At 41.1% G+C, this 15,085-nt stretch overlaps 1 protein-coding gene across 6 annotated transcripts in view; it reads right to left on the bottom strand.

Annotated features, from left to right (window-relative positions):
* The window catches only part of PLEKHA1 (pleckstrin homology domain containing A1), a 31,530-nt gene extending 18,617 nt beyond the window's left edge, over positions 1-12,913 (bottom strand). For 3 of the 6 annotated variants that reach the window (XM_056494866.1, XM_056494867.1, XM_056494863.1), the window contains exon 1: positions 12,765-12,913. The gene's annotated coding sequence lies outside the window, so the exon portion shown is untranslated. Of the gene's footprint in view, positions 1-12,552 lie in introns of all 6 variants that reach the window. The other 3 variants (XM_056494865.1, XM_056494868.1, XM_056494864.1) reach the window with 2 other exon arrangements.
* Positions 12,914-15,085: the final 2,172 nt, after the last annotated feature.

Below are 15,085 nucleotides of genomic sequence, written 5' to 3'. Positions count from 1 at the left end.
TTTTAGTTTGTTTTACTTAAAAAAATTAAATTAAAAGCTGCACTGTACCCACCTATTACCATTTTACCATTCACCTCTTACAGCTCTGCCTTTTGCATCACAGGTTTTGCTTCCTTTTACTTTATGGGACAGTCATTTTACTTTAAGAGCCAGCCTTATTAGACCAAAGATAAATTTGCATACTCAACTAAAAATGATAAAAATCAGGTTGATACCAATCTTTCCCAGGGCAGGGAAGAAATGATTCAGTCGTCACATTTTGTTACAAAATTCAGAAATAGTACAGATCCAAAAATACTAATCTAAGACATAGAAGGTTGAAGCACTTCACATTTTTCATAATTTTCCAACTTCTCCAACTTTAACTGTGTAATAATATGGAAGTTTCATTTTAGCATTTCTTTAAATTCTTTATCTTTAATGCTTTTCTAAGGTGACTTGATTGAAATACAATGAGACAGACACCTTGTGGCATTTAAGGTGTTTGGATTTTCATAACACCTGATAATTATTTGTAGTTAGCTACTGATACACCACACCAAAACGAGACAGTTTGTCAAGTGTTGTTTTGGGGAGAGAATCAGTGTTTATTTTAGGGACTCAGATATCCACATTTTTTGGGGAGGGGATCAATATACATATATGTAAATGTATAATTGTATTTACAGCTGTCATTTTATATGACTAATTAGAACACAAGCAAATTTTTTACTCAATCACTTCGAGAAACAGTTTTTAAAAAGTCTATCACCACAACAATGGTTTATTTATGCAAAAGTTTATTATTCAATACAGTAAGAAAATTCACTAAGAATCTAAATTTTCTTGGTGTGTTCCTCATAATTTAAATATCACAGATCTAAGCCAAGTTCTGTAACCAAGTTACAGTTATAAGGACCACAAAAATAAACACTTGAGCTCTCAGGACAATATAATTATTTTAACAAACATTCATCAGTAATTCAATTGAGGCTCTTGGGATCACTTCATGCTGAAGCAACATCTCTCCATAAACAACACATCTGAGGGCAAGCTCAAGGGTACCTGTGCTCTAAATTACAGCTCAAATCTGGCAAAACTTGGCATCACACCTTGTTCGCATTTAAATGAATATAAAAATTCGCCTTTATCAATATTGCACTAATTTGTGCCAGGTGGTCCCTCAACAAAATCATCCAGCATTTCCAGGACACCCTCTAGGCTTCGTATCAACAATTTATGAAGCCCAGAAAAGCCCTGTGCCTAAAAAAAAGCAAATATTGGTGGCTGGTTTCCTGTCTGAGCAGACTTAAAGCTGTGCTCTCTGCAGATGTGAAGAAAATGAAACAAGGAAAACTTGTTTTTGAAACAAGATACGGATTGATTAAGAATCCTTGAATAAAACCAACTGAATTTTCAAAGCACTCTCCCCCTATAAGAGAATCTATGTTTCAGAAAACCTTTCAAGGGAAATGAAAGGAGGATGCTCATAATGCTCCATTATGAACATAAAATTAGCTAAAGCTGAACTACTCCAATACTTGAAATTTTTTTTCTAGGGCAAAAGACAAAACTCAAAAGCTTTCTCTTATTTGTCAGTAAACCAATTCTCACAGAAGAAAAAAAAAAAAAAACAACTCAAATCTAAATGAATAAAGATTTTCTATTTCAAAGTACTACTAGCTAATTTCTAGCCTACAAAATGATACTATTTGATATATCTGTGCTCTACTGAAAATATAACAAACTAACACTAATGTAAAAATGTGAATTGTATAACTGCTCTTTCCTTCAAATTAGTTTAAAATTCCTCATGGGATTACAGACTGATAGTATATCAAACTGATGTTCTTAAAGAATAAGAGATAAAAAAATCCCCTTTATAATAAATTGAAATCTAACACAATATCATACAACTGTTTTCCATTTTTAAAAGCCTGCTTCCGCACATTACACCTTGGCAAGATTCTCCTGTAAATTAATAGCAATTCTATTCAACCTTCATTAATGAACCACAATTTGCAATAAGCATTTAAAAAAAAAAAAAAAAAAAAATCGATTTGTGCCTTTCTTCCGGTTACTAAAGGAACTGAACACATGACAAAGCCACCACCATGATCCCCTTCCTGACAACTCTAGACAGACCCAAAAAGCATTGATGGAATTGCCATGATTCATACAAGGAATTGCAGAACTCTAATTCCTCCCAGCAGGAAATCTGTCTGGAAGACCACCAGCCTAAGAATTCATCAGAAATTCAACTTAGAAATGTCTTCAGAATATAGATCACTTCTTAAATAGATGAGATTTTTCATTAAATTATTCAAAGCAATTATGAAACAAAAATCTCTAAGTCTGTACATTTCACAGCATTATTACAGGCACCCTTAGTTACTTCCTGCAGCAGAACCTGCAGCACAGAACAGTGTATTAACTCTTCTAGAATCAAGCATTATAAAAAGACTCTGAGCTCTCAGGAAGGCTGAAGGCATCAAACCTGTTACAGATCACATACAATTTCATTTTATTTTGCCTTCCCTCCCTGCACTGGAGATGTGGGTCAATGCCATAGTGTTACTTAATGGAAACATCCCCGTGGCCCATTTCCCCCTCTTCTTGCCACAATCCTCCAGAAACAAAGATGTTCTTGAAAACCCATTTTGTGGTGTATAGTAACACTCTGCAAGAACTCTCAGCTCCTTAAAATTGTTTCCTGGAGGGCTGTGTTATAAGCCAAACAGGAGGTGTCACTTATTTTTGAAGCCTTACATCCCTCTTTCCAGCAGCAGGGTGCTAATTTAGGAGGTCCATACCTCACCAGCCCAGCTTCTCTCAGATTTCCCTGCTCTTTTCCTCTGAGATACAACACACAACGACATTCCCCAACATTTATATCCCACACTCAGGGCTGCCTGGGCACCACTATAAATAAAAATCCCAGATCACCTTCCCCAGTCTCACTGTAAATGCATGACTGCACAAGTAGGACCTGCAGAGGCACATGAGCATCTCCTTTTCACCATTTATAACACATGGCTTAAACTCTCCCACATTAATTCCTATTTTTAGTTTCCCACCAGCACCTGCTCTTGAGTTCACCTCCATTACAGACTGGTTGTAGCCCTTGTATCTTCAAGTACAAAGTCTAGACAAGACTGAAGTGAGGTGCCAGATAACATTTCTATGACCCAATCTCTCCTTTGACTTGATTCCCACAGGTAGGTGCAAACCATGGGCCACTGGTTGACTAAAGCATGTGGAATTTTGTCTTCATAAAAAGACCATGAAATAGGCTTTGCACTATGACAGGAGAGCTTGATTAAGAAATACAAGAGGGCCACATAATATCTCTTTATTTTACATCTATTTTTCCCAAGCTTCGGGTATACTTTATTACTTTTATTTTTTGAATTTAGAGGAACAGCTCTACTTCCTGCTCTTTAACATTTGGAACTTTGGGTTTAACTCACCCCAGGAGATGACTTTGGGGTTCTTTTTCTATCAGCTAGGAAGATTAAGAAACATCCATTACCTACTTACTCATCCCTATGAAATGAAGAACAACATTCATACACCTCCACTTGATAAATATAAAATGATGCCATGAGTCATGCCCAGCCCTCCTCCCCACCTCCCTTTTTAAGCTCTGCTGTTTACAGCAGCTCCAGCACCACAAAGGGAAGGTAAAGCAGCATCCCCAGCGATCTCCAGTCTTTCCTGCACTTCCAGGGACAGCTTAATTAGTGAGGGCTCCTGGCTTTTGCCTAGGCAATTACTCTCAGCTTCCTGCTGTAAATCAGCTGCTCCCCAGCTGGTCACCTCCTTTAGTGACCACTTAGTGCCTCCCGAGGGAAGGGATGAGTTCAGACTGTCCTGCTTATCCCCTGAAGAACACAGCAATGAAAGCTTTCTTTCTTGGGTACATCCAGGACAAGGAAAGGGAACAGGGAGGGGGAAATTCCAACCCTAAGACAAGCAGCTCAGAGCAGCCTCTGAAAACAAGTCACATAAATCTTCCAGAGACAGTAGTTCAAACCTCTCTTTATTTCCTTGAAAACCTTCCAGCACAGGCTTACACTTACATCAAAAACATAACAAACCCCCTCTCCCCGCCTAAACAACTAACCCAGGAGCTGAGAGGTGACTTAGCTGCAATTCTTTTGACAACAAAAGATAATTCAGAATTGATGGATTTAAAATACAAGCCCAGCTTTTCAGTTTCCCAAAGATCCTTCACTGCCTTATTTTTGTTCTGGAGGGCACAGCAGATTCTTCTGTTAACAGGGAAGATGTGACTTTGATTTGCCAGCAGCCTATAATCAACTTTTTAACTACATCTAAAAATGAGACCTGGAAGTCTCTAGGATACACTGTCCCTTAATTTAAGAGTCCCTTTCTAAAGTAGTCAAAAAAACAGCTGCAAAAGGCCAGTATTCACCTGGAAAATAATTCTTAAGCAGAAATCAATTTTCCAAATTAAAAAACTTTTAGTACAATTGACATTGATCTCTCCTATCCCTGACCAAACCATGAGGAATGCCAAAAGATACATCCCTCCCCCAGTACCTTATCCAACTTCCAAGCAGACCACAGTATAGAAAAATCATTGTTGCAGTGATGAATCATCTAACAAAACCAGCAGCCTTATCTTGAACTTCAGTCTTATCCAGTGGTGATTCTGTTCAAAATGCTGATCTGCTGTTTTCCAGGAACGCTTGTTAAACCAGGGCAAGCCAACCACTCCCACCTTTTCCAGTGTACCTCAGAAAATCAAATGATTGAATTTTATTCAATGCTAACATGTAATGTTACTTTTACCTCAGAAAACAAAAATCAATATGTTGTAAGGGAAATCTGGAGTTCTATGGAAAATGTTCTGAAGTTATCTGAATCCATCACCCCCGACCTATTTCAAATACTGATCTACAAGTTCCATGATGGAACAGACTGCTACTTCCTCAAAAACTTCTGCAGAAATGTTTCTAAGTGATGTTTCCTGTTCTTAACTGAACTATTTTCCTCCATTTTAAGGTATTTGCAATAGCAGCCAAAGGCTTTGGGATATGATGGAATGAGGAAATGCACTGCACAGGATGCAGAACTCCTCTCTATCGCTGATCTTTTAAGTCAAAACAAAACAAAAAAAACCCCCTCACCTTAATGGTTTTTGCCCAGCTAAAACAATTATTTTAATTGTCCCTCTAAATGCACAGAGCTAACACAAATAAAAGGAAGCATCCTGTGTAACAAAGCCATTATAAAAAAACACTCTTGAAATAAATCCATTAATAACTTATGAGTGATGACCAGCTTACAAGGCAATGAAGTAAAATAACAAAGCTAGGAGACAGTGATAGAATATGTTCAATAACACCAAGCCTTTACAACAGTCAGATGTAATGTTCATCACTTTATATTAAGCCTCTAGATAACATAATTACTCAAAATGAGATATAACCAGAGATAAATACAATAAACCAAAATGTAGTTACTCTAATTCACTTTGACAAGCCTTAAAACAAGATCTGAAATGCTTATTAATTTCAGTTACATAATAGTTAAAACACTTAAAAATGCAAGTTCAGAGTTGATTTATATTTACAATTACTTTAATTATTGGCTTTTTCAAAATTTTAAATAAAGCCACCTACAAAACTCCAAATAAGACAAATTAGGTCCTTGTTCTTGAAGATGCTTATATGCTTAGGACACTTAGAAAGTGTCCATTCATGACAATCAAAACAAATTAAAAATTAAGCAGGAAATAACCACATTACTTATTAGGATTACTTATTATTACTAGTTAGTCATTAGAAAAAAACAAAAAACTGTTTAATTTCAATAATAAACTAATAACTGCTTCATCTAGGCCAACCACTCCAAGCACTTGAATTCCGCACACTCCCAGTTATCTCAAATTCTGAATAAAACTAAAAATCCTGGTGAAGCTTATTAGACTTTAGGAAGTCCAATACACAAAGCTGAGGCTGGTTGAATAATGAAATTTGCCATTTTTGAGCTAGTCTTGCTGATTTTTACTCTGAATCCTGGGCATAAACTCAGCAGTACAAATAAACACAGACCTTCCTGGGAAGTACGTAAGAAATGGAAAGGCCAGCTGCTTAGGAAATTAGCAATATCTTCAGTTTCCAGAGGATACTCTTATGTTGTTAAAGAAAGGGCTGTAAATAACTGATTTTGCAGTTCATTTCAGTATCATATAATGAAAAGAACATTATCAGGTAAATATTTGGTTTAACCCCTTTTACAGATAAAAAAGGATTTAATGAAATCAAAGTACACAAATCGAGTAACTGATTATCAATTTTGATTCTGTAGCTCTAATTTAGCAAATTCAATGCAGAATAAAGAAAAATGCAATGGTTCACCTATATAAAAACTTTGGAAAGGAAAAAAATTATTGCTGCTCAATTTTCACCTCGTTTACACTACAGACTATGTTCCTTTCATTGTATAATCCACTATGTGTGCCAAAATTCCCTCCACTGCAAAGATTTGGTATTTTCCCCAGAATCCAGCTCACTTATCAGTTATATCAGTAGTACACAAGGATTCCCAGAGATTAGGACTAATCTCAGAGCTCTTCAGTCAGTGCAAGTGCAGTGAAAGCTCTTTAGGAAGAACAGGGCTTTGTTTCATGTAAGAGAACCAATGTGCATTTACAGAACACACCAGCTGCTGTTTACCAAGGTGGGAGAGAAAATTAAGCTCCCATCAAATGGCAAAGCTTTTTGGGACATTACCTCCCCCTCCCCTTTTTTAAATACACCTTGAATTAAGAAAATCAAACCTCACTCTGGCATATTTAACAGAAATCTCATCCAAAACCAGCTAAACTCCCCAAAGTGAAAGCTGCTCTGCAGTGCCAGATTCTGCAGCACAGTGCCAGCACACTAACACTTCACTGCAAGCACATCACTCACTGTAACTTCTCACAGGATTCATTCCCAGCAGCATTCCTCCTTGGAATCAAGCCATCAGCACAGGGAATTGTCCTCATGTCAGGTAGAGCCCATGTCTGGTTGTGGCCTTCTACCTCACCCTCCTCATTTGTGGCATGACACAAACACCAGTTACTGCCAGCTTTACTTTGCACTGACAAAGGTTTTTCTCAAAACCTCAGTAATTGTGTGCAGGGAGAATAACAGCCCTCCACCCACAGAAAAATCCCTAAAGTACCAGGCAGGCTCCTGGCATTTTGTGGGATTGCTGTCTGACCTACACACAGAAAAAAATCCCAAATCCTGTGTACATCTAGCAAGCCTGAAAATCCTGGATGTACCACGAGCAGGCAACAGGCTGGTTTTCAACACTCTGTACTGCTGCCTCCCACAAAAAGGCAGCAAATGGACCTCCTGAAGGAATCATGTTCCTCCACTCAAAAATCAGGGCACCAGCGCAAATTAGGAAGACAGCACAGATAAATTACAGCATCTACAGTGAACTTGATTTAAGGAAGAAACAAAAGAAAAAGGTTAATGATAAAAAAACAAGATAACCAAACCCTGAAGTCATGCATCAGCAGAGACACTTTTAACATCTTTTAAGTTACCCAACCTTCCAGCACTGCTGCACACACAGGCATAGTCTACCAGATATAGGAATAACTTGCCAGCTGAATTATCAGCCCAGCCTAAGGTCCCATTTGTCATTCTCAGCCTTCCTAAAGAGTTAACCAACATATTGAACAACACCTTTTGAAGTGCACTTTTAAGAGGACTGCTCACTCTTACAACAAACCTGGCATGTAACTGTTTTAGTGCTTAACAGAAGAACACTTAATTAAGTCACTAGTCTGAACAAGTTCCAACACATTTTCTTGGACATGGGATGCAAATGTGGTGGGTACCAAAGCACCCAGGGAGAGCATACACATCAAAACAATTACATATTAAATGAATTAATTTATCACCTATCTGTCAGTATACAGAGACTGTTCCTGGGAGTGTTGACTCTCAACAACGAAAACATGTTTGCAAAGCTTGATAATTGCTGTCTAGTCTACATTTTCAATTTATAGCAATGACAGTGCCCTATTTTCACCAGAAATATTTTAAATCAAAAATACTTTTAAGTCTGCAACATTACTAAAGACACTGCTTATTAAAGGTGGCTGCAAATTTTTTTTCCCTTTGGGAGAGTGGAGAGGCAGAAAAGCTCAACCTCTTTCACATGAAAAGTCAGTAAACCAGGCCAAATTTAAGAGATTCTGCTTACCATGCCAGCAGAATAAATGAGCTAAATTGATATCCAAAACATCTGGATGCAATGGTTAGCTAGAATTGAAAGCATCTTCCAAAGAAGAGAACAGCCAACAAAGGAACAGAAAGAGCTTTGCTACTGTCCCCTCTGTGGCAGAACCATAACATAAAAGATTTACATGTTTGTGTGGGTATTTTAAGCATTGTTTTAAAATTCTGATAAACAAACCAGGCCATGCAGGGCTCCTAAAAGTTTTAAGGACTTGCTTTCTCTAAGTGATACCAGAGATTTCCAGTCAAAACCTTTTTTCCACTGTATTTTCCTGGTTTTCCTCCTCCTGCCTGGAGCTTATCTCTATTTTGTAACTCGGGCAGTGTCTCCAGCCTCTCCCTCTCAGCACTAGGGAGCTCTGTGCCCCACATCAGCACCTCCCTGGCCACATCCAACCTGACCTCCCTGAACGCCCCCGTGATGCAGAGCTGCTGCTGCTGCACAGCACTCTCAGTATGAGAATGGAGGGACACAGAAACAGCTTGTCCCAGGCCACACAGGAAGATTTTTGGCAACACAGTGAGCTGAACCTGTTTCCCAAGTCCCAGAGCAGCAACCTCACTATTGAACCACCTTTCTTCTACATAAAATACCTGAAACTATTCAGATTTTAAGGCAAAGGCATATGTTCAAACCTGAAAACTGTTTAAACTGTTGAATGCCACAAATGTCTACCAGAACTGCAACTCCCTACTTGTGCAGATAACATCTGCTAAGAGTAAGTGGCTCATACAGTTCTGCACCAGAAAGCTTAATAAGTTCCTTCTCCAAGATTAAAGAAACACCTACACATTCTAGATGCTTCTGCAAGTCCCTGGAGGGAGAAAATGCTGCTTAGTGCTGAGACAATGAACCAGCTTCCTTCCTCAACAGCAACAAAACCCTGCTGCTTTACCTAGCACTGAGAGGAAAGTGTTATTTATAGAATTGAGCCCTATACCAACACGTACCTAACTATTTCTCACAGTTAGGGTATAGCATGACCTTAGACCTTTATATTTTCAAAGTCCTAATTTGAAAGATCGGTGTAAGAGCAGAAAAAAATTGGAAGCAGCTCAGCCATATCCCCCATTCCAATTCACATCAGTGATTCTCTGCATTGAAGTATAACTTCAAAACCTGAACCATTCTCACACTCAGACCTCTTCAGCAGGTGACTTTTTTAAAGCAGTTACATTATTTTCATATGTCAAATAAGCTCACTAGGATTATGATATTTAGGTTTCCTATATATTTTTATAAATCATTGACAGCAATGCTTCTAGCCATGTCCTATTGTATTTAGCTTCAAAATCAAAAGAATATATGTACTGACTGTTGTGTTTCTTTATATAATTTCCTGATGACTTCTTAAGCACTTGTTCCACACTGCAAAAATGTTTTATGCTAAAGCCAGTTACCTAAATACCCATTTTGGCACTGAAATAATCACTATCCTGTATTTTTATAAAATTATACAACTGCACAAAGGCTCACTTGGCTCCAAACTCCAGTAAATATTTTCTAAGAGTGTTCCTCTTGCTCATAATTATCAGTGATCAAACCCTGACAAAACCCACCTTGCAAGACATGCTCTCATATCACAAGCTCTTGTTTGTCTAAACACTGATGTAGAGCTGGATACATCCAAAAGCACAGCAGAGCATGCAAGGAAAATTCTCATTAGAACATGTACTCACTCCCCAACAGTGCTGGTTTGCTGCACTTTGGAGGAACTGCATTTACTATGATAACTGTCAGCTTAAATAACCAGGAACAGTCAGTAATAAAGACATCGATGGAATTCTAAATCTACTAAAATAGATTAAGAATTTTGCAGGCCTGGCAGTTTGGGCTACATCCAACAGTGCACTAGAGACTGTGTTACAAGCAGAGATCTGTTCTCATTTCAGTAATGTCCTCAAGTTCTTTCTAATCTGTTACAGTCAATAAAAACTGACTTCTGCACTTCCTCTCTTCTACACCAACTCTCTGACATGCAGTCAGCCTTTATTTGAGCTGAGATAGCTCTGCTGCCTTCTGGAACAAGCCGCAGCCACCTGGAAAAAACAAGGCCTTTTCCTGCATTCAGGTCTCTTCCTCATGCACATGCCTTCTGTATTCCTCATGTGTGTCTGTCTTCTGTCACTCACCTATTACTCCTGAGGAAAAATAAATATGGGAGGAGAGAAGGAGGAGGAGGAAAAGCAAGAAGATGCTGCCTATTTTCTTTATACAATGATTCTTCTTTGCCTGTTCTCTAATCTGTATGAAAGCATCAGCTCCTCTGAAACATCTCAGCACTGCACTACACCTGCCAGTGACCCACTGTGCATCTTTTGCTTTAATTTCACCCTTAAAATGAAGAGCTATGCAATGGAACATGGGTTCAAATGCAGTTTTAAAGCAGAGAAATAGCTCAAGAAAATAGATGCCTTTAGAACTTATGAATTTGGAATTAAATCTTCTACACTTGCAAAATCAAATCACAAGGTTTGATAACTGCAAATAGAACTCAGTGAGTCACACAAAGGTTTATATTTTATACAAAGCTGACTCCAGCACTCAGTGATATCCAAAACACGTAAAACCCCCATGCACTATTTCTTGAATTATCACTTTCTGCATCAGTGCTTATCTATCCCTGAATTAAAAGACTCTCCTCCAAATATCAGCCAGGCCCAGCATCTCTCCCTACCACAAAGAGACTTCAGCCCACTTGTAACACTTCCTCATGTGAAAAATGAGAAAACTGCACTTGTACACTTCTGTGCTTCACAAACCTGACAGTTTCATGTATTGTTACTGCTGTGACTCTCTCAACTAAAAATAACAAGTAGGAGGAAACAAGACTGAATGGACATAAAATGCAAGTTCACAGTTCTGTAAGACAGAGTAACTCATGAGAGAGCAACCAAAGTTATCACACACATTTCCAGCATTGTTAGGATCGTGTCTATGCTGCACCAAAATGAATGCAGCCCAAACACATATCAAAAAACAACCACCAAAACACAAAACCCAACAAATCCTGTTGATTTGGTTCCAACAGTGAGAAGCTGCTCCTCACACATCATAGGCCCCAAAACTGCAGGAGCTAATATGGCTCTGTCTGCAGAGTCATGGATGGGATTGGGTAAGGAGGAGAGAAAATTCATCTTTATAGACATTACAGCCTTTGTCAGGAAAGCAAGGAATTTGTCAGAAGGCATCAAAGAAGTTGATGCTGTTTAGTTTGCTCTAGGCCTAGTCTCTTTAAAAGACTTTCTGCTTTGAGAAGAAGGTGAAGTATGGAGAGATGTAGCTCTTAAGAATCTTTTAAAAAAAGAAAAGATTCTACCTCTCAGCTTTACTCAGGTAACACCACTGTGCTGATGCCTAACTCAGGTGCTCAGTGTAATAAAATAATAACTGTTTCCCCACCTGAAGACTGCTCATTCTGCTTGATTATAAATACAATATGCTGCTTAATGAAAATTAGATATTTTTCTTACAGAAGGCCTCAAAGCAGCAGTCTGCCAAAGAGAAAATTGCCATCCTCTTGATGTTACTCTGCAAACATTTGATGCAACAACATAATGCCTTTTATATGAAGGTCATGCATTAGTTCCTCCCAAGGGAGCTGCACAACACATACAGAATTTAAGTCTGTGTTAAGTTTAGCAGCATGTCAAATGCCTATCTGGAATTTTACAGGTGATAAAAACTGTGCCTATAACAACAGTGGTTACAGTTTAACATTCATTTATAGCCAAGTTATCCATTTAAAGACACTTGGGCTCAGCAAATAACCAGCCCCGCTTGCAACTACGGCAGAACACGCCTCAGCAGCCTCCCCACACATCCCTGTGCAAAACCTGCGCCTTCCAAAGGCAGAAACAAACCCGGCGCTACACGCTGGCTGTCCCAGCCGCACTGAGCCCTCCTCGGGGAGATCCCAGAGCCGAGCCGAGCCCGCACCCTCATGGCACCGTCTCCGCGCCCTCACGGCCCTGTAGCCCCATGCCCGCCCTCTCACAGCCCCATGCCCGCACCCTCACGGCACCGACCCCGCACCATGTCCGCGCCCTCACGGCACCGACCCCGCACCATGTCCGCGCCCTCATGGCACCGACCCCGCGCCCTCACGGCACCGACCCCGCGCCCTCACGGCCCCATGCCCGCACCCTCACGGCACCGACCCCGCGCCCTCACGGCCCCACGCCCGCGCCCTCACGGCCCCATCCCCGCGGGCTCTGCCCAGATAACATCGCTCCCTCCCGGCCGAGCAGCGCGGGGAGCGCGGAGCGTGACGAGCAATGAGATCACCTCAGCTCTTACCTCCGGGGCTGTGACAGCGCCCTGCCCGCGCCACCGGGGCTCCCCGCGCCGCAGAGCCCCGCGCCGCCGAGCGCCTTCCAGGGAAAACGGAAAGGAAAAAAAGGAGGGACGCGGAGCAGGACGGTGCCCTGCGCGGTCACACACCGGGCAGGCGCGGAAGGAAGGGCATCACCCAGGGCGGGCCGAGCCCCGCCCCGCGCCGAGGCACTTACTGGAGTGGTGGCAGTGCGGGAGCCCCGTGAGGAGAGCCGGGCGCTGCCCGGGCCCGCTCCCGGCCCCGCTCCCGAGCTCCGCACCGGGAACGGGCTGGTCCCGCCGCCGCCTCCGTCCGCACCGCCAGCACCCGCACTGCGCACGCGCCGCCTCCCGCGCCGCCCCGCGGCCTGACGGGACATGTAGTGCGGCGCGGGGGTAGGGGCGGGGCGCGGGGCATGATGGGAGTTGTAGTCCGATTGCTGGGGTTTTAATCCGGTGTTTAATGGGGAGGCCGCAGCAGGGAAGAAATGTTGCATGTTGTGAATAAATTCTTCCTGTGAGGATATGGAGGCCTTGGCCCGGAGAAGCTGTGGCTGCCCCATCCCTGGAAGTGTCCAAGGCCAGGTTGGACAGGGCTTGGAGCAGCCTGGGACAGTGGAAGCTGTCCCTGCCCATGGCAGGAGTGGCACTGGATGAGCTTTGAGTCCCTTCCAACCCAAACTCTTTTGTCATTTATGATTCTATGAACTGGCATTCATCAGCCACGTGATGTTTAACAGGCCAAGGGCCAGATTCTACACCTGGGATAGATCAGCCTTGGTTGTGTGGACAGATTCTGGACTGACACTGGAGAGCAACGCCCTGGAAAGGGGCTGGGGGTCCTGGCTGATGGCAAATTGAATATGAATATGAGTCAGCAGTGCCCTTAGAACACACAAAACAGCTGGCTTCCCTTTCTCAAGGACATCCTGGAGCTAACAACCTTTAAGGATGTAGTAAATCACCATGTTGATATATGTCTGTGTATACTTTGCTAATGTGGCAAAAGCCCCAAGCTCTGTGTATCCCTCAGCTGGACTGGGATACCTGAGCCTCCTTCACCTGGAGACTCAGGTGCTGCCTCACAGCCTTTGCCATCGGTCCTGGTAGCAAATGACTATTTCCCTTAATGATGTTTAACCAGTTTTACTAGGAAGTTTTTTACTTTTCTAAGCAGATTTTAAATTTATACTGAAAAACTTTGTGTTTTCTGAAATAGCAGAAATTTCTTTCCCTTGCTTAAAGCAGTGATATCTCTAATTATGGAAATCATTTGAACTCCGCCGCTGCCTGAAAATGCATCTTTGTTTCAAGCTGGCACGTAACAACCATACTTCACAGTGAAACAAAAGCTGTAATCAGGGCACAACAATAAAAGCTGAAGTCAGCCACAAACAATGCCACACCATTCCCATGGCAACTTTTCCCTATCAAACCCTGGAGAGGTCACACACTCTGCAGCTGCATGAGCCAGAAGATTTTCAGTTTGGACTTCATTCACAATTATTCCTACTTTTTCTTTTTTTTTTTTTTTTTTTTTTTTTGTTTTTTCACACTGCACATGGGAGAGCCTTTTACAAAGTTATACACCCTTTTTGCACTCAAAAAGCTGTACAATCAAAAGCCATTCCACAACACTTGAAAACTACAGCAGCCTACAGTCTGATATGCCTTTTTTCCAGCCTCCCACACAGGGTTTGAAGAACCATATATTCTGACAGCAGGACTCAGGAAAGGCTAAAGAGATGATTGCAATTAAAAGAAGGAGTATATTTTATTGGAATTTGATAGTAAACCTCATATTGTACCTTACCATAGTTTCAATCATGGAACATTACTGCAACTTTGCTTTTAGGATGGCCTAATTCTCCCACTTTAGTGAGGAGACAATCAGGTATATAAGGAACTATCTTTGCTTAACTTCTATTATAGACATAAACACTTTAACATAGGCATATTCTGTCATTTGTGCTGTTCACAGGAGTATTTTCATGAAATTCACATGTGGGGAACCAGAAGATGAAGAGTTGTGAATCTTAGATGTAAAGACATAAATATAGTTATCTCTAATACTCCAATTTAAAACAAAACTTGCTTTCAGTAGAAAGCTTCTCATAGTTCTGGTGTTATGAATTGTAAAGGTACAAAGGCTACTTAAAGCTCAGCTGAGCTCCCTGACTTTGAAACAACTCAGTATTTTCAGTATTTCTCTCTGTGGAATGTGCAAATGCAACAGTTGGAAGTGATTGTGATGACAAACACTTTGGGTGTGAAGTCTCTGGGTGGCCCAGGGACTTTCCTATTCTGCATGCAGAGATTACAAAGGACAGAATCTATATTTTACCTACCCTGCCATGTCTAAAAATATTCAAGCACAAAGTCTGCACTGGCTTCTGCTCCATGCAATGCCACTGACTTCAGTGTAGGAATTGGTTCAGAGCCCAGTGTATTCCAGCAGAATTATGAGACAGACACTTCTTTCCTCTCCAGTTGTCTCTATTCATAGTTTTCAAGAGCT

This window comes from Oenanthe melanoleuca, chromosome 6, assembly GCF_029582105.1.
Source record: "Oenanthe melanoleuca isolate GR-GAL-2019-014 chromosome 6, OMel1.0, whole genome shotgun sequence".
NCBI classification, from domain to species: Eukaryota; Metazoa; Chordata; class Aves; order Passeriformes; family Muscicapidae; genus Oenanthe; species Oenanthe melanoleuca.
The sequence above is the reverse complement of the archived record's forward strand: the minus strand, read 5'-3'. Positions and strand labels throughout refer to the sequence as shown.